We start from the raw sequence: 19,312 nt of genomic DNA, 5'->3' as shown, positions 1-19,312 counted from the left end.
AAAACAATCTGTAAAACAGAAGTATGTTAGTAGGTAAAACCTGAAGCATTCAGATGCTAGGGAGAATTGGACTGATTTTCTCAGAGAATGGGGCAAAGGACAGCTATACACAGGTACCTCTGGCCAGCATTTATCTGAAGATTATAGTGGCTATTTTCAGTGTTTAGGTTTGTCTACTTTTTCTTCTGAGCACCATCCAAGAATGACGCAAAGGCCATACTGCTTTTCTAGAGCACTAAAATGTTGAATAAGAATACAGTTAACTTGTTCTAGCTGTTAATTATGCGAAGTATTACACACCTATATTTTTGGTTTAAATTTTTATCTTTTTATTGGGTAGATGGAGAGACTTACTATTGTTCAAAGAATAAAATAGTTTACTCAAACTTGTTTTTAAGTATCAAAACTTTTCTTTCAAGTCCCATAACAGTCTTCACTTCCACAGTCGATTTTACATGAAAACTCCTCCACGGAGGTAGTTGCTCTTGTAATCACCCAGGTAAATATGTTTACAAAGATAGGTGTATTTGTTGGTTACCATTATGACAATAATACCTCCAGTCCACTAGATTATCATAGAATCATCAAGGTTGGAAAAGATCTCCAAGCTCACCTGGTCCAACCATTCCCCTACCACCAATGTCACCCACTAAACCATGTCCCTAAGCACCACGTCCAGCCTTGCCTTGAACACCCCCAGGGACGGTGACTCCACCACCTCCCTGGGCAACCCGTCCCAACACCTGACTGCTCTTTCTGAGAAGAAATGTCTCCTCATTTCCAACCTGAACCTCCCCTGGCACAACTTGAGGCCATTCCCTCTAGCCCTATCACTAGTCACCTGTGAGGAGAGGCCGACCCCCCAGCTCCCCACACCTTCCTTTCAGGTAGCTGTAGTGAGCCATACGGCCTCCCCTGAGCCTCCTCTTCTCCATTATATTTTGCCTTCCTGAGCCTGCAGACATCTTGAAGCTATTCCCCTGAAAAATGTACCAATACTGCAAAGAAGACCACAAGAGAAATAGCGAATGTAAGCTTTTATCATGTTATTATCTGTTATTATCTCTTCAAAATTTACCACAGCATTTCCATTACATCAGTTTTCAACATTGGCGCAAGAATCAGGGAGGAACTGTGATAAATAAATTTAAATTAATTGGCTATGAAAACATTCATGTGTCTCATTTTCTTTTGCATTGTTATCCTCATTTCAAGTATTTAAAAAATGTTTGTGTGGCATATATATTTACACATGCATGTGTTTTGAGAATTTATACGGAAATCTGCGTCTTTGATAAAGACTTTGGGTACTGTTTACCCCAGTACACACAGGCATTGTGAACATTGCTGTATTTAGTTGCATTTGTAAATTAGTTCGTGGCTTTGGTCTTGGATTACATGCATTCTGCAGTTTGCTTGCACTACACTGTAGGCTCTAACTTCAAAATAGTCCTGAAAAAAAGAGATCATTTTAAGCCCCGTGCTCCAGGCTGTCAAACAGCCTCCCAGCCACTACTGAGTGTCTTTGCTAGTAAGGCCAGGGAAACATTTTTCGAAATCCAGGTCATGCTGGAATTTTTATCTTTTTTGAGCAAAGTATTCCTAGCTTTCAGAACAAAATGCACTTTTAACTTTTTAACAATACAGCCTATATAAACTAGGTATCTTTCTCTAAGCTCTCCACCTCTGTTTCACTCTTTTCTTCTAAGTTTCTTTTCATTAGTTATATATTGCTCTTTTAGCTTATGTTCTCTTACATCCAAAGATCTGGACAATAAAACTCTGGTATTCAGTCTTCTAAATTCCTTCTCCTTCTGGTTTTGACTACATTCTTTTGTCTGCTGGAAAAGATAGAAATAAGTGCAACTCCAAAGCCAAGCAACCTTTATTTTTCCTTCCATGTCATCAGATTTTAAGATACATAATCAATCAGCGGAGGAAGGTGTAGCACTTAGAATAATAGGTTAGATGCAGCTGGCCATAGTGCAAGCATAGGAAGGTATGGGGTGGAAGCAACAGGATGTTGCCAAAAAAACCATCAGCCTTTAGGCACAGAGCCCAGCAGTGACACAGCGGACGTTGGAGCCTTCTATAAAGCAATGTGGGATATTCCAAGCTGGGATGGAGAAAGACAGTGAAAGGAAAGAGATGAAGCAGGTGGCTTCACTCGAGAAAGAAGGGAAGGGATGGCAATAGCATTTTGTTGTTGTTGTTTGTCCTTAATTTTAATTAGGCTGTTCTTCCAAAACACTTCCTACACAGCCCCAGGGAGGACAGTCTAGTCAGTCTGAACCAACAGTGAATATTTTAATGAAGATATTTATTAGACACTCAGACCAGTTTCACTCAGGTCAGTCTTCGTAACTATGGAAACTTTTCAAACCTCTTAGATCTTCTGACATTTCCCTTTTCCATCTCACACTGTGCTGGACTTCCTCACTCTGTCAGATCCCTCCTTCCTATTCTGCCTGAAGTGTACTTTTATCTTCCATTCCTCTTTTCTCCTGACTTCTTCTTATGACAATCTTCTGACTTTTCTGGCTTTCCTTTACTAATCTCAGAACCTTTTTGTAGAAGGCAACAAAATGTAAACAACTTGGAAGATGTAAGAGAAGAGAAATCAAGACCTAAGCTTGAGAAGAGAGCTGTCAGTGCCTCCTCCCATTAATTCTTGACACGATACGGTGTTTTGTCTGGGGGTTTGGTAGTAACTGAAACAAGATTTTTACTGTACTGGTCCTTTCTGGCCCTAGAATCCGTGCATCCCTGATCTTGCTTGGATTACATTTCCCACAAAGAGATACCCCAAATTTTTGCTTATCCCTTTTTCTGCTGTTGTTGAGAGAGAGGGTTTGCTTTCTCCTCTTCTCAAAATAGTGCAGGAATTCCATAGTACGGTCTAACTGATGTGGTATGGGTTTTTTTTTCTTCTTCTTTTTTTTCCCCATTTGCAATGACAATCCTAGAGATTTAACATTCATGGTTTAATTTCAAGCCCACAACATTAAATTGGCTTGAATATTAGGCAGAGAGAGTCTGCCCAACTGTAAATACATGTGAAATGCTTACACTTATTCCATTACAGCACGCATTGGTTATTGCATTAAATCCTTAATAAAGCTACATTAAAAGGCTAGTAAGAGTGAGACAGAAACCTCCCACAGAAGGGAAATATTGAGTAAGTATTTCTGCTGTGTCTTTAATTCCTTTTGTCTAGACATCACAACAGCCTTTAGGCTTATCCTGCCAATGTTAATGAAGTCCCTTGAGGGTACGCAGTAAATTAACTAATATAGCAATAAAAGTAATAGGATGAGAATTACCTAACTATAGTAATAATAGTACAGCTTATATTAACGAAATGTGTCCACGCACCTGCATACAAATACCTGTACTTACAGGCATATATATGTATAAGCTCCATCTCCCTCAGCATAGAGCAGGTAACAGCCCAGCATCCTTGCAGCCACTGAACCACAATTTACGCCCATCATGTTACGACTGAACTGTGTCTGCAGCGCCAAACATAACCAAGCTCAAAACTGAGTAAGGGACTTGAGAAACATTTTCTCTCTTTAAAGTGAGAAATTTCCACTTTCTCATAGTTTACATCCCACACTATGCCTTTTTTGAAATTGTTACATGTTAGAAAATAAAAGCAATAATCAGCATTGTTATGGTCTTCATTTTTTGTGAGTTTCAGGCAGTTTGTATCTCTCTCTTAAAACAATGTAATGTTATATTTCTCATACCTTATTTTTCAAACACCTCCGATTGAATGTTATAGTTGATTTCAGGATTGTACCGATGTTGGCACTGAATGAGCATTCTCCACACCTTCCTCACTGAGCATTATCCACACCAACAAGCCTTCACCTACCTCTCCAAAAGCCAGTGGCATTTCACCAAGATTAACTGTGGTCCAGTTTGTCATTAGGGACAACTGGAAGGGTTGACCCTCCTTTTAGAAGGGTACAAAACAAGAAAGTTTTAAAGTTTTAATCATGCATGCTGTCGTTAAACTGCTCTGACCAGTCCTGAAAGAGGTTTTTTTTTTTGTTTTTTTTTTTCTGTTTGTTGGTCCTTGTCACCACAGCAACTAACTGGTTCTACATGAAGTTACAAGGCAAGCCAGCAAGGCTGTAATGGAATACATTCCTTAGCTGAGTCAACGCCTGTGCTGAGGAGGAAGCACGCTGTTTTGGAAATAGGCTTTAAAATGGTGTGTGCTGCTCAGAGACTGGAAATAAGAAATTGTCTGGAATCAGGTTTCTCCCTCCTCCATGCATTTTTAATTATAAGTACTTCGGTTATGCTCTGTTTGTGGTGGATCGGTAGTCCTGCTCTTCCAGTGTGGCTGCAGCAGTGGAAACGAGGGAGCTGACACTGCCTTGTGCTGTGCAAAGAGACAGAGATCTCAACCAGCCCAGCGCAGGCTGGCAATTATTTCCTCTCAGAGCCTTCGGTGCAGTGGTTTTCACACTGCGTCCCGCAGGCCCCTGGGGATTTGTTGACTGCTTCTGAAAGGTCTTCAAGTGGGACATTAAAAGCCAAGCTCAGTGGCACTGTAATTTAAATTCAGTATCCAGGGATCTGTATCTCCCTTGGGAAACTATTGAAGATCAACAATGCCAGAATAGTTAAAATTAATTTATATTATATGCACAGTGGAGTGATACACACTGTGAAGTGAGCCTCATTCTGCCTTCATGAAACCAGCATCAGTCTGGAGAAACTCTGACTGCACTGGGACTTATACGGGTGAAGATGTAGAAGGTAGATACTTTTTCCTGGTCAAACTGATCTAGCTCATGTTGTATGAAAAAAAACTATAGACATTGATTAGTAAAGGATCAAATATATTTTGTCAAGGTATTGGGGGGGGGGGGTTATGACACATTTTTAAGTCATTATAAAGGCAAATTTGAGGAAAAGGAAAATTAAATTGTATTCCAAACAGCAATTCACAGTAATGGTTTAAATTAAGTAAATTATTAACACAGTGCATTTAATAAGATGCATTTGAGGTTACCAGTCTGCGGAAGCAGCTGCATGAATTTTAGCTTTATATTTTAAAGCAACACTGCATTGCCTGAGTCTGTAAATCAGCAACCAGAGGAAACCTTAGGGTAGATTATTTTTGCACCAGTGTAATTTTCTGTGCAGTCAGAGCTACTTTGGATGAATTTGCTGAAAGCAGAATGAGAGCTCGCTTTGCATTGCAGATGTTATGTCATCTCCTTTAAAAATAAAGCTACAACTCCAGCCACAGACTGGTAACCCCAAATGTAACGTCAAATTTATCTTAATAAAGCCAACACATTGATAACATTCAGAATTTTAATAACAACATTGTCTTGGAATTGCTGTTTGGGATATGATTTAATGTTACTTTCCCTCCAAATTTCATTTAAGACATTTATCATGAATGTCTTAAAAATGAGCCATAATTTCCTCAAAATAAAACCAGATGATAAAATACATTTGCTTTCTTAACAGTCAAACTTAGGGATGGTTTAATGAAAGGCTTATGCAAGATATCAGACTTAGAAATAAATGGGTCAATTTGTTCTCAGCTTAAAGTAACTGATTGATCTCATTTTCTGACCAAAAAAAAAAAAAAAAGTACATTTTCACATATGACTCTATATATCTTGACAGCTGGGCAGCCTATTTTTATCCCATCTCTAATGGGCAAATTGCAACCACAGTAATCTCATGAGCGTTTCCAAGTGGCCTTGCAGGGGCCACCCTAACAAACTGTGATTCATTGACACTGCCAAGTAGAATGCTTCCTCAGAAACGGAAATAAAATAATGGCTTTGTCTTCTCCGTTGCAACATATGGAGACAATATGCAAGGGTAAAAAGGAGAAGAAGATAAATTGCAATTTATTTCTCTCACCTTAATAAATGTTAATAATGTTATTGAAATCTGCAAGGATGTCCACATGAACTACAGAATTTGGCCAATTAAATCTTGCAGGTGTATAGATTGTAAAGTCATTACACCATCAGCCTGATTTCTTGTATAATGTCATCCAAGGAATGCAACGCATATATTGAATCTAATAGCTTGTGTTTGGCTCTGGAAAGCATTTTGGGGAGTTTCAGTTCGAGGATGGAGAACCCCATGCTTCTCTCAGTGTAATTATTTGTGTGTAATTTGTATTTGTGTGTGATTATTGACACTATTAAACTTATGTGCTTTTTCTTTAGTGGAATAATATAGGTCAAATTTTCTAGCCATTGGTTCTTGAAGAACTGCCAAATATCAGATATTCACACAGTTCTCCTCAAAGTAAGCTGAAGTGGTGCTTGATGCTCAAGTCCATTCTGTACCAGTGTCTTAATTTTCAGCTAGAAAAGGCAGGATGTTCCCTGCCAAAATGGCAGTTAGCTTTTCTGTATATTAGTTCTGACCTGAAAGGGAGCAGTAAATCACAACTAAATGTCTCCTCTCTGGTGGTACATAACTTTTTTTTTTCCAGATAAGAAGGCCAAAGTTCAGGGATTCCTTGGAGACTGTTATTTTGTGCTAATTCACATAAGTAGAAGAAGCAGGACTTCTCGTAGGTGTTGATAAAATCCATCCTGTTGCAAATCAGACCACATGGCACATGAAAGCTCCCTCCAATCCAATTTGTAAATGAAACAATGAAGGGGATTGAAACAATTTAGGATTTCCTTTCATCCTGCCTCTCTCCTCCCCCGCAACTGTGCAATCACTTAAACATATGCTTGAATTTACTAAAATGAGCAGAACCATAATGGGTCTGTTCCTGGTTGTAATGTTAAGCTTCTGCAAAAATGCTTGCGGGACTGGGGCTAATTTGGCAGTCAAGCCAGAGAACTTCACTCTGATTTCCATTATACGTATTATCTACCAGAGCCTGGAAACGTAAAGATTTTTAGAAGCAGTGTAATCTTCAGTTTAAAAAGTGCTGGTGGTGCAGCTTTGTCAGCTTGGGAAGCTATTAATCACACACATCCCCCTCTCTTGTTTATTAGCCCTCCGTGACTGGAATGACTTTATTTTGCAGAGTACCAGCTGAAGAAACCAAGTCCAGACTCCAAAAAGCAGAGTTACTATACTCACAGTGGTGTGACTTATTTCAGAGAGGGAAATCAGCATGTTGTAAAAGGTACTCCAAGAATCTCTCTATTGCAGTGTGCAAAACAAAAGTAACAGCTGAGAGGCAAGTATAGACTCTTGCCCTTGACTACATGGAGAAGAGATGGTTTGAGAAGCAATGTACCAAAGTCCAGGGAACAAGGATACCTTAGCATAGTCTTTTCAGAGATCTCTTTTCCACTGTTGACTGGAGATGGAGGATATCTGCAGTAATATCTGTAATAATAGTAAAGAAATAACAAGATTTCTGTATGTCTAGCAACTAAACCAAACTCCTGCCAAACTCCTGCATGAGTTTCAGCCTAGATAGAATTTGACACAGTCAGAAACTGACAAGATGGTAAAATTCCCCTTCTTTTATAGTATGCTTTAAAAAATCTACTAAAGGTATCTGTTTCATTTCAGTACTGTCCAGAACAAAACAAAACAAAACAAAAAAAGACTCTGAAATCCATTAAAAGGCTACCGTAGGTTTTGCTCGTTTAACAGGAGCTATGAAAAAGGAAATGAAAATGCTACTTTAGGAGCAGGCAAAAGATGGTCATGACAGAATTCCCAGATTCTTTTTGAGCTTCTATTTCTCATTAAATGAAAAATAAATAAATAAATGTTGAAAACAGAATCTGTAACATCTGATATTTTAATGAATACTAATGCACCAATGAAACCTACCTACTAACCTTTCTTTGCTCTGAACTTGCCTCTAATTGTAGATGCGTTGCAAGCGTGCATTGCTTTGAAGTTGTAACACTGACGCCAAGGTATTTGTTTTCATGGTTGAAAGGGCCCTTTAACATTTTCTGTTTTATTCTATGTAGTACAAACCAATGTTTAACTCCTATCTTTCTTTTCTATCACGATCTTGTTACATGTGGTTCTTCTCACCTACATACACCTGTTTCAAATTAGGTACGTATTCTCAAACAGTCTCTTCCAGAGTATCATTTATTTTATTGGTTATAAATGTTTCAGGGTAAAGCCAACCATTCTGTAGATTTGTTTACCTCTCTTCAGTGACTAAAAGTCTAAATAATGAGCCCAGACAGCACGTCTCATTTCTAGATACATGAAATGAGGTTAGATGACCCCATCATTTTCAGCTAATCCTGTGAATTCTTTCGCTTGACCTCATAGTTCTGACAATCCCCGTGACTTTTGTTTCTAATGTTAAATTGTTCTCCTTACATAATTTGGAATTCTTTTTTATATTTCACCCCCAATTAAGTGCTATCTTCACTATCAACTTTTGCACGAAATTACAGGCTTTAGTAATCCAGTGGATGGCTGTTGTCACAGAATGGCCTCCAAGAGAAAACCTGTCACTGCTCAGCCGCATTTTGCAAACCCGTTCTCTACATGCCGTTGCTCTGACAGGTGGACACTCTGTGCAGGTGGGACCCTGCTCTTGCCTCCTTTTTCTGTTTTTGTGCACATTGGACTCTTGTCTGAGAAAGTCTGTATGCAAAGAGCGGAAAGTTCTCATCGTTTAATTAAGAGCATAACTAATGACATCTTCAGACTTTTTTTGCCAAAGGGCAATCTATGCTGTTTGTGTACAGTTTTATATATGCACATATGCACACACAAATACAGCACAGCTGCTACGCAAAATTCCCAAGCTAGCTCAAACGGCGCAAAATAGCAAGATGATAGAGAACTGTGTTAGAACATCTGAATTTCTTCTGGTACACAGATCACTCGATTTACATACTTGATTGCATAGAGTATCTCTATATGATATTGTATTGCTGTGACGAAAGAAGATATATTTTTAAAAAATCTATCCAAAATGTGGATTATTCTGATTTATCATTAATTGAGCTCCATTTGGGGGAGTAACATAAAGCAGGCGTTACTTGTATACAATTCCCAGGACTTATTCCCACCAGCAAAAGTCCACAAATCACTTCCCTGACATGAGCAAAGTTCAACTGATGGGAAAAAGAACATCAAAAAAGGGCAGAAAACTCACGATCAATTTTCATTATGTTACAACTATGTCAACACTGTCTGAAATAAATGGATTCAGGTCTGCTGTTTTTACTTACCTGAGTGGCCATTTCTTATAGGACTAATCAAATTAATATTATTACATCCTTAAATACAAAAGAACTGTTTCCGCAAGGCTTATTACACAATAATGCATTTCTGGAACAAGCATGGATATTTTTATATTGCATTTATAATGATACCAAATTTCAGTTTGACAACATCAAGTGTCATCTATTAAGAACCTAACCACCTGACTGCCTAGAGATTTTTCAAGAACCTATTAGGGCAAGCAGATCCATGGCTTTTCTTGTTTATAAGCATCCTATTGACAACCATGTAGGTTTGTACACGCAAGAAGAGGACTCAGTCCTTTGTTTTCACAATGAATGAATGTTGTAACAATGGCTTGAGAAGATGTATTGTCAGAAACTCCAATTTTGATGCCAGGGTTCCTTCTGTTTGGATTTTTCATATACTCAATATATTCTTAGATTTGTCATCTGGTATTACAAACTCTGACAAGTACCGGTGACTTCCCTGATGCTGAATGACAGTCTGGTTAACAAAAATCTCTTCTTTTGCAGTAAGTGCTCCTCCACTCAGTTTTTCAGCTATGGAATGGACAATGGCCTTGCAAGACAGAGGCACGGTAAGAAATACTACCACAGAGTAACAGTCTATATCAGAGAAGGCAGCTGGCAGCTTGGGGGATGACTTCACTCAGCCTCTTAACAGGTCAGACCTCCTACTGTGACTGCACATGCTTGGACCTTTTCTTCGATGAGCAACAAGTGAATTGAGAGAGCAGCTCAAATGGACAGCAAATTTGTCCCAAACTGGCATCTGTCCCACTAACCTGTTCAGTAGCCCTGATCTAAGCGGTAATGAGTCTCTCAGAGCGTGATATTGTCTCACCCTGGCTTTCATGGGGCTGACACTTTATTTAAAGAAAAATAAAAAAAAAAAAGAGCTTTTAATATAAAACGCTATAGTAATAGCTTCACGTGCTCCTTTCAGTGTCATTGTGGGGCTCACATTAACTCTAACAAATTAACATGAGAATTAATTACACTTATAAGGACAGCACTGCAGCTTCAGGGTCCAATATTTAGGTTGATCCAAGGCATTCCGTTCTCTGCAAAATGTTTCAGTCTTCCGCACGATATGCCTTTTGCAGCCATGGTCTATTGCTACAGGGGCATGGCTGAATCAAAACCACACGCGAGGGGAGAAATGAAGAAGTTATTCCTATGCACTGTCCAGGAAAAGCCAATTTAGAGGCAAATTGTTGGCTATTTTATTCCATTCCCTTCCTGGAATAATTGAATGTCCTTTGATGTACAGCTAATGAGCAACCTTCAGACTACATGAGTCTTCATAAAAAAAATCAGTTATGTGTAGGCCAAGATCAACACCAGGTTAAGACAAAACAGAATGAAAATCAACTGAATCAACACCCTGCAGCACCACCACTTTATATTTCCACATCTTCTGCTATAAAAGTATGGAAAGAAGTGTGCAGGATGAATGAGGGAGCTCTTCAGCTGACCAAATCTATGTGTCCAGAAAGTCTGGAAAGATAACAGGAAAACTTACACTGGCTCAGATTTCCTTTGCTTCTGTTTTCTGCTCTGCTCTTCTGGCTAAACTTCTCTTAGAAGAGCTATAAAACACCCCTGCTGGCAATCTACAACATTTACACCAATCTGGGTAAGCCAGCTGGATCACTTGTCTCAAACACTTTTCCAGCCACTAAGAAATGTTCTGTCACAACTTCTATGCGTCCATCTTTCCTTATTAGCTTTTCAAATGGTTGGTGGCCACACTATCACGACCCCATATACCAAATTTGTAGACTAGTCTTTTCTTTCTCCATTTCAGCAACATTCACAAGAACAAAAGTAGGCAGAATAATATTAAAATATTGTGCATCTCCTGGTTTCATCACCGCCTGTTTCTGACAAATAGCTGTGATTACTACCAATGAGTTTTCTCTATTAGAACTCTGTCAGGATGAATGTTAGTATTGGAAATCAATGTGTGGTCTTAATGTGCACTGAAATGAGCTTACTTGACTATTTTTTTCCAACATAAATCTTAAGATTCTTTCAAAGCATTGATTGAGCTGAATATCTGAAGAGCAGACTCTATGTTGCAATTAGAATAGCTTAAAATGGTTTTAGAAGTTAAACTCTGGGGGGAAAAACATATAAAATACATGTAAAAAACTAGCAAGATATATCTATCAACCCTTACAATCTTAAGGCTGTGTATTTCAGTTTTGCAGATTCTTTGTGGAAATTTACTTAAACAGATGCTTAGTCTGCTCATCTACACTAACTGAAAAAATGATGAAAAATTAATGGAAAAAATAATGAACCCATGTCACAGGAGAATAAAAGAAATTGTTATCAGCCTTGCAGAAAATTACTGTCAGACTGCCATAGAAAAATGTAACACAAGATTTTTCTTTGTCTGTACCCACTCTATCAGCTTGTCCCTTTCCTTATCAAAATATACTTGCTTCAGGTAAATGGGCTACCAAATTTTACAAGTTTGTTTTATTTGGTTAATATGTAAATCAAACTCACTTGAAATAGTAGTTTTGCTTGAGGAAAAAAAATAGCCACCTGAAAAAAAAAAAAAAAGAGAGAGAAAAAATGTTCCAACAAACATAATTTAAAGCAAATGAATGACTATTGAGGTTTCTAATGGGAAAGAAAATTTGTCCACAGCTGCAATACATGGCACCAGAAAGACACTACTGGATTCTAGCTGCTGAAGGATTGGGGGGAACACTGCTTTTCCGTGAAATATGAGACAGATGCTTGAAGAAAAAGTAGAGCGAAGGACATGGTATCATGTCGTAGAAAGATCCAAGGCATAATTGTTGTATAAAGTACCTGGGACTCTAAAGCAGTTGAAGTTAGTCAGATAAAAACAAATAAATATTGCCTTATTTGGCAGACTGTAAGATTAACAAACACTTTAAAACAGTTTGTCTGTACCCTAGAATAAATTCTTCTTCATGTTTACTTGTTTAAGAATGACTAAACTTAATCACGCCTTCCAAACTTTGAACATAGGACTTTTGCATATTTTTACAATCTTTAAATGATTTGCCTGCATTATGTCAAAGTGTTATAGACCTGTATATACGACTGCAAATATACACACATTGATACGTTTGGAAGCTAATACACAATGGGTTTGAGTAGCATATAGAAATCAATAGGAGGTTTTTATTGATTTTGACTGAGTCTGGGGAAAACCTATAAAGTGAGAACCAGAATGGTAAATCTTGTTCTCATCAAGATGGTAGATGCACAGGTAACCCTTCCTGGCCTCCACCACCTGCTTTCTGAAGAGGCATTCCCCTCTTTCTCCCACTCCTGAGGCTTTACAGTGAATATTATGGCAAGTAAGTCTATGTCTGAAGCACCCCATGGTTCTTCAGGCAGATTCCTTGCTTGTAGGCAAGTGAGACGCACTGGGGAGATACACAGCTGGAATCAAAAGCCACCTTTGTGCAGGGCCAGACAGAAGCATAAGCAAAGCTGGGCTTTGCCTAGGACAGCTGACCGCCAGAGGCAACACAATGGTCATGGCCTGGTGCTCATTTTGCCTGTGCCCTGGAAGGCCGTGCTGGGTGTCCACAGGACAGCAGCACTCCTCGGGTAGGGCAAGCTGTCCGTGCTCCCCATCTCCACCCAGGCCTCGTGAGCCACAAACTCAGCTCAATTCTCCACCCCTTCCTGCCCCTACCCCAGGACATGTCTCCAAATTTTGTGTTGCCAGCTCAGTCTTGCTTGCTAAAACTGCTGGGAAGTCTTGAGGTAGTGCTGTGTTTCGTCACTTGTTCAGGACTTGCCTGACTGCTATTATGACAGATGGCACTCAAAGCAAACTTCAAACTTCTTTTTCAAAAGCAAGCTAGTTATACAGTCAAAATATTCTTAGTTTTCAGGCCAGAGTTGTATGGTGAATCCATTTAATGCTACCAAGAAAACAACATTTAGAAGAAAAAAAAAAGTACAAATATTGACTGTAATGCTCATGACGAGGTAACACTGAACTGAGCTCTAACAAAGCTACACTTAGTTTTAAAACCTAGGAACAAAGTAATAATACAAGACTCATTCTAGTCTTGTAGAAAGTCACACGCAGATTACCAGAAGAGATTCAGCAGTTTGGTGAAAGACAAAGTTGCCTTAAATTCTTGCATTCAAATGCTTTTCAGTCATCCTGAAGAAACTCTATATTCTTACTCAATTCTCTCCACCCATCCCTTTCCATTTGTACGCATTTAGAGTAGTCTTAATTGCATAATTGAGGGTAATTTTGAATGTTCTTAGTCATGAAAAGAAAAAAAAAAAAAAGAGAAGAATTTTTTAAAGCGTGGGGTTAGAGAGATGGGTTTTATTCCTGAGTCTTCCACAAATGGGAAAGAGTGTATTTTGGTATCAAAGCTCAGGAAGCCAAATTAAAGATCATCCTTAATTCTGTTATTTGTTTGATCTGCTTTCATAAACAAAACATTCCCTCATATAATTATTTGCAGGTTTTCTGCACATGGATCCAGAAACATGCATGCTAAATCAAGTGGCACTCTATCATTACTCAACCAGAGAAAGCAAAGGAGGAATCAGAATCCACTGGGGGCTGTCAGAGACAATGTGGCTTCAGATCATGCAGGTCTGGTACCAAACCTTTTTGTGACAGGTGACCCTTGCTGTATGCTATAGAAGCAGCTTGGATTTTCCAGCAGTCCCAAAAGCTTTGCAACCAGTACAGTTGAGTTTCTTTGTCATGGGGAGCATTGTATAAATTTGACTCCCCTCCAGTCTAGAAGCTTCATTAAAACTAGATAAACATCAAAATTACTGGAGGACAAACGTAAACTAGGTGCCTCTTCCCCCAAGGGTAGACGGGACTGCGGGCAACGGCAACAGATCTGGTGTAAACCACCGGCTTCTTGTGCTCAGCAAAAGGAAGCAAACAGCCCAGATGCAACTGGGGAAGCAGTACCAAGCTGTCACACCCTTTCTGTAATGTAACAAGTTTATTTTCAGTTTGTTCCCTTAACATTATCCTAAGACTTTCTCAAGTAACTAGGCAACCTCCAGCGCCTTACTGCTGAAAGGGTTTGAGTCACTGCTGGGGCTCTCGACAGGTTTTTGGTAGCTACTGGATGTAGGAGAAAGGGTAGCGGGCTGTCCTATCCCCTGTGCTGCAGTGCCACCTTACGGCTCTTGTTCTACAAACGCCTTATTTTTTCCCTTACACCCACCGTGTTTTAGTCTAATAAAACTGCGGTGCAGGTAGCCCCGGGAGGGGGGAAGCAGCTAGGACTTCAGAGAACTGTAGCTCCATTAACAAAGTCATTTCCATATGCTGAACCACGGACAAGAAAGCTGGAAGAAATACTATCTAATTAATACTGTTGTCTTAAAATTAACTGAACCTAGAGCATGCCTGACAGGTGTATAACTAACCTGTTCTCGGAAATGTCCAGTGGCAAGATGCCCAGGCCCAGTTCTTCACCAGCCCTTTTGCTGTGTTGCACGCTCCATGCGGCCAACCTGCATCTCAGCTCTTGCTAGCTTTGGATCTCAAGTCCTGCCCTCTTTACACGGTTTCTTTCCTGTATAACAATTTCATATTTAAGAATCGTTAACCAACTCTCCCCAAAATTTTCTTCAGATGATGCAATATCCATTCTTTAGCACTTTTTTTCTGGGTGCTGTTTTCCAGGCCACTGATCACTTGCATTCTTCTCATCTGGATTTTCTCCAGTGAGTTCATGTCTTTATTCAAAGCATATACTTACACTTTACTCAAAACTGGGCATCATACTTTATCAGAAGTTTTAGCCATGACTAAATAGAGAAGAATAGAATCACAGAATCATAGAATGGCTTGGGTTGGAAGGGGCCTTAAAGGTCATCTAACTCCAGCCCCCTGCTGTAGGCAGGGATGCCACCCGCTAGGTCAGGTTGGCCAAGGCCCCATCCAGCCTGGCCTTGGACACCTCCAGGGATGGGGAACCCACAACTTCAAATGAAACTTCAAATGACGAGGCAAATAATGAACTCCTAATGTGTTTACAGACTATAACCTTGTATGTGCCTTTAAATACTTCATTTTAGGTCAGAGGTCTCCCAAAAACCCATAGAGTAATTACTCATGATTCTGATGGTAATAGAATGCTGACAAAACCTTTCCTCATGCCTGTACTATTTGATTTCCTTATTATTAGCAGAGATAAGGAAATAACGACTCTCCCGTTGAATTGTGGGGAGACATAACACTGAGAGGGGCTGCAAGCTCTTTGGAGAAGAGGATTGGAACTCAGATTTACTTTGTAAAACTGGAAAGGTGGCTGGAATGACAGGGTGTAATTCAGTACTTTCTACCTGGAAGCAGAGAGCAGAATCCATCAAAGGGAGGTAGGGAGCGATGGGGCTGGTAACAGTCCTGCAGGCAAGGATTTGGAGTCGCAGTGGGTTACAAGGGAGTATCATTGAAAAATAGCAAGCCACTGTGCGAAAGGCAGATGTTATATGGAGCTATATAAATAGGGATGTTATCCGTAAGGTGCTGTGAAATAGAACAGAGCAGAATGAGGATGCCTGCGTAAAAAGCATGAAGTGCAAAAAGTTATTTATTTTAAAAAGATTTCTATGAACACAGAGATTTCACAAAATGTTTAGAGCATTTGCTTGAGCTTTGCAGAAAGTCCTAGACCTTGATTTTGGATGAAACTATATGTACATGTATGCACATATATATATGTATCTGAGACATGTACAATCTCAAAATGCAGAAGGACTGAACCGCATCACAGACACAACATTTTGGGAGTTTTCAAACTGAGCAAGGTTGAGTTCAAATAATCCTACAGCAGTTGGGCTAACCCACTATGGTAAAATAACATCTCTTTTCTCCCAGGAGTTCACTACGTAAATGAAGGCAGCCTTTTCCACAGCAATGCTTCTCTCTCTGTTGTAATACTGACTACTTTGAGGATTAAACAGAATACATAAAATAATGGGAAGGACGGAGACGAACGGCATGAAGGGATAAAACTCAAAAAGGAAAAATTACATTATAAATTCAGTAGCATCTTGGTCCCTCAGTGTTTTCCAAATAATAATGCAGGAATTTTATGATTCTAAAGCAATCAGAATGGCAAACAGAAACCGTAATTTCTTAATCCATTTTTCTGTCACTGCTAGAAAGAAAACATCTGGAAGATCCTAGAAAACTACTTCTCTTCCAAAGTCCAGCAAATCCAAAGGAAACAAATCATCTTAAGAATTTTGACAATGTAATTAATCGTAATTTCCCCATAAATGTAGAGTGCACATCCCAGTATTACAAGTCGGAAGCAGTGTTGCTGTCTAATACAGGAACTACTCGAAAGTGTAGGACTGAATGGGAATTAGTCAGAAGGGGTGAGAGTCAAAATAAAAAAAAAAAAAAAAAAGGCATTTTTTGGTAAGGGATGTAGAGGAGCAACGTGGACCTGAGAAAAGGAAGAGAAGAACAACAAAAGAAATGCTGGGTAAGAGAATTAAATGAGATAGGGGAGGATAGAAAGAAAAATGGAAGGAGAGAAACCAAATGTAAACTCTGAAGAAGGAATAGCAACCAAAAAAGGATGTTTCCTGCTGAGCATTTTTAAACAGTTTTAGAAGTGGAGGATGCACCTGGAGTGGAGGCTGGTGATTCAAATTCTGAAGATGGAAAATGAACTAGGGCTACATTTGTTCTGTTTGATAACCTCACTCTTCAGTTCAGGCACAGGTCCTGGTCTTGTCGTTCACCTTTCAACCCCATCATCCCTCTGCATGGTGCTGGAGCTACCTGGCCACCGTCCCCTGGTGAGAAGCCAGGGCGCAGCTCTGGCAGCTGCTCCCCCCCAGCAGTGGGGGTGAGGCTGTGCCCGCTTCCTTCCCAGCCCTCCCAAGTGGAGCCAGCTCACCAGCCCACGCACGTTCCCGCACACCGCACCACCAAACACGCTGCACAGCGTCACATCCCCATGCCATTGAATCCCCACTAAGAAGGGCTGCTATGGCTTGGCTTACTTCAAGCGTTTGGAACTAAATAAGCACAAAGAATCATTGCTGCGACGTCAGGGCCACCACGTGGTGCCACACAGGAGACCTGGGCAGGCGCCCTGCAGTGGGATGTCCCCACAGAGGCCACCGTCCCAAAGCAGCAAGAACACAAGCTGTTTTGCTGCAGATGTCTGACCGGGCAGCCACAGGCCGATCCCCCACACCACTGCCTTCTGCGGGCTGGGTCTGCGGTGGCATGGGAAGAAGAAAAATCAGGCGGCAAACTGGGGACTCGTGAAACGAAGCAGGGATTGCTTTCTTCTGGACGTAGACACAGTGAGCTGGGACAAGCCTCAAACGTCGGATGCTCCCCCCGTCTTTAACACGACGGCAGATGCTTGTAACGGCGGCTGCAATCCAAACAAGTGATAACATTTCAGGATCACACCCAGAATGATAGAAAACAATGAGTTTTGGCCTCCTGTCACGCAACACACCCTTGATGTGGTAATACTAGAGTCACACATGGCAAGGTGCTCCATTATGAAACATTGCATAATCGTCTTCATTAAGTAAATTATTTTCTATTGGCATTCTCTGCTTATGATTTATATTTTCCTGGTCATTGTTTACCTCATTCATGAATTAGCTTTCTGCACTAGTTTTTTGGGGGGAGGGATTTAATTATTTCAACATGTTGCAAGAGCTTTTAATGGAGAAAACACATGAATATTGATGAAATAGCATGAAAAGTAAAAATGTCACAGGGGTAACATAATCAGTGCTTTACCATTTTTCCAGGGGCGGACAAAAATGGATCCCTTCCCATCAAAAATAACTACATTATATGACTATTAGAAGTGTTAATGACATGTTTATCTATAAGTGCATAATCAGAAACATTTCTTCACTTTTTTATTTCATGTGATGAAGGAATAGGTAGATTACACTGAACTTGGAATCAGCTTGACAGCATTCTTTTGTAATAACAACAGATTTTTTTCTTTGAGCAGGACCATGTCCATAGTTAACAACTGCTCATAGGTCTCCTGAAACCTTTACGTCACAGTGCTGCTATTTGAAGACGTAGTATGCAAGTTTCCTGCATGCTTTCCATCTTGCATATGGACACCTGGACACTTTACTCTCTTGAGCTGAAGCAGATGAGCATCATCTACAGAATAACAAAACACAAGAATAAAGTCATGAGTCCTTATTCTGCCACATACCACAGGGAACCCTGACAGCCACACCATCCTTCCCAGGCAAATCACCTGCGCTCAGTGTGCCCCCAGCTGCGACCAGAGGCCAGTTTTCTGAATTAGAGGTGCTCAAGAAACATGGATTAATAAGAACAAAAACTGGGTGTGTAGGAGATGGCAGGAGGGGTGACAATGTTACACAGAGGTGGCATAATGAACAGGACAGGACCAAGAACACCTTGCTCAGCATAACAGAGGGAAAAAACAGCAGCAGGCTCTGCAGGGAGAGGTTGCAGAGAATGTTACAGAGCAGGGTCACCCCAGTGAGCGCCTCAGTTTCCCCTGCCCACCTCTGGACACTGCTTGCTGCAGGTAAATGCTGACAGGCGGCTAGGGAAATCCTGCCACGTGCGGACAGCAGAATTTCTGGGGAAAACTCCCCACAGCCCCCTGGGCCCTTACTTTCTCTAGCTGCAGAGCTACTCCCTGCCTGCAGAGCAACAACTGCAGCAAGCCTGTGCTTGCTTCCCAGGCTGGGAAGTGGCACTGGCTGAGGATACTCCACGAAAAAGGCCTCCTGAAGAAACTCGCTGGTCTTCTCGCCTTGCTTTTCGTTCTCGCGGGGGCCAGCTGCGGCTGTTGGGGGCCAGCTGCGCCTGGTGCCCCCGCTGCTACCTCAGCGACATCTTTAGCTGCTCAGCACGGCGGGAGGCGGCTTCCCACACTCAGTCTGCCTCCACGCGCCGGCGTAGGCCTGCCTTTACCAGCACGTTCCTTACAGCCGGGTCTTAACGGCAAGAGAGAAACCCCCTTCAGGCACTTTACGGCTTTCTCCCCTCAGCCCTGACCGACCCCTAACGGCCGCTCCCAACGGCCCCAACCGCTACCGGGCATGCGCGCAGGGGTAAACCACCGCTC

The 19,312-nt window shown here is 40.7% G+C and overlaps 1 long non-coding RNA gene across 1 annotated transcript; it reads right to left on the bottom strand.

Annotated features, from left to right (window-relative positions):
- Positions 1–6,289: 6,289 nt before the first annotated feature.
- On the bottom strand, positions 6,290–19,275 carry LOC106037843 (uncharacterized). The gene is made up of 6 exons (XR_010826171.1): positions 18,857–19,275; positions 17,220–18,366; positions 15,543–15,726; positions 14,622–14,770; positions 11,718–11,756; positions 6,290–7,350 (listed from the first exon to the last, which is right to left on the bottom strand). It is a non-coding gene; the product is annotated as an uncharacterized lncRNA (long non-coding RNA).
- Between the last annotated feature and the right edge of the window lie 37 nt (positions 19,276–19,312).

The sequence above is a fragment of the Anser cygnoides genome, chromosome 1 (genome assembly GCF_040182565.1).
Source record: "Anser cygnoides isolate HZ-2024a breed goose chromosome 1, Taihu_goose_T2T_genome, whole genome shotgun sequence".
Taxonomy (NCBI): domain Eukaryota; kingdom Metazoa; phylum Chordata; class Aves; order Anseriformes; family Anatidae; genus Anser; species Anser cygnoides.
The sequence above is the reverse complement of the archived record's forward strand: the minus strand, read 5'-3'. Positions and strand labels throughout refer to the sequence as shown.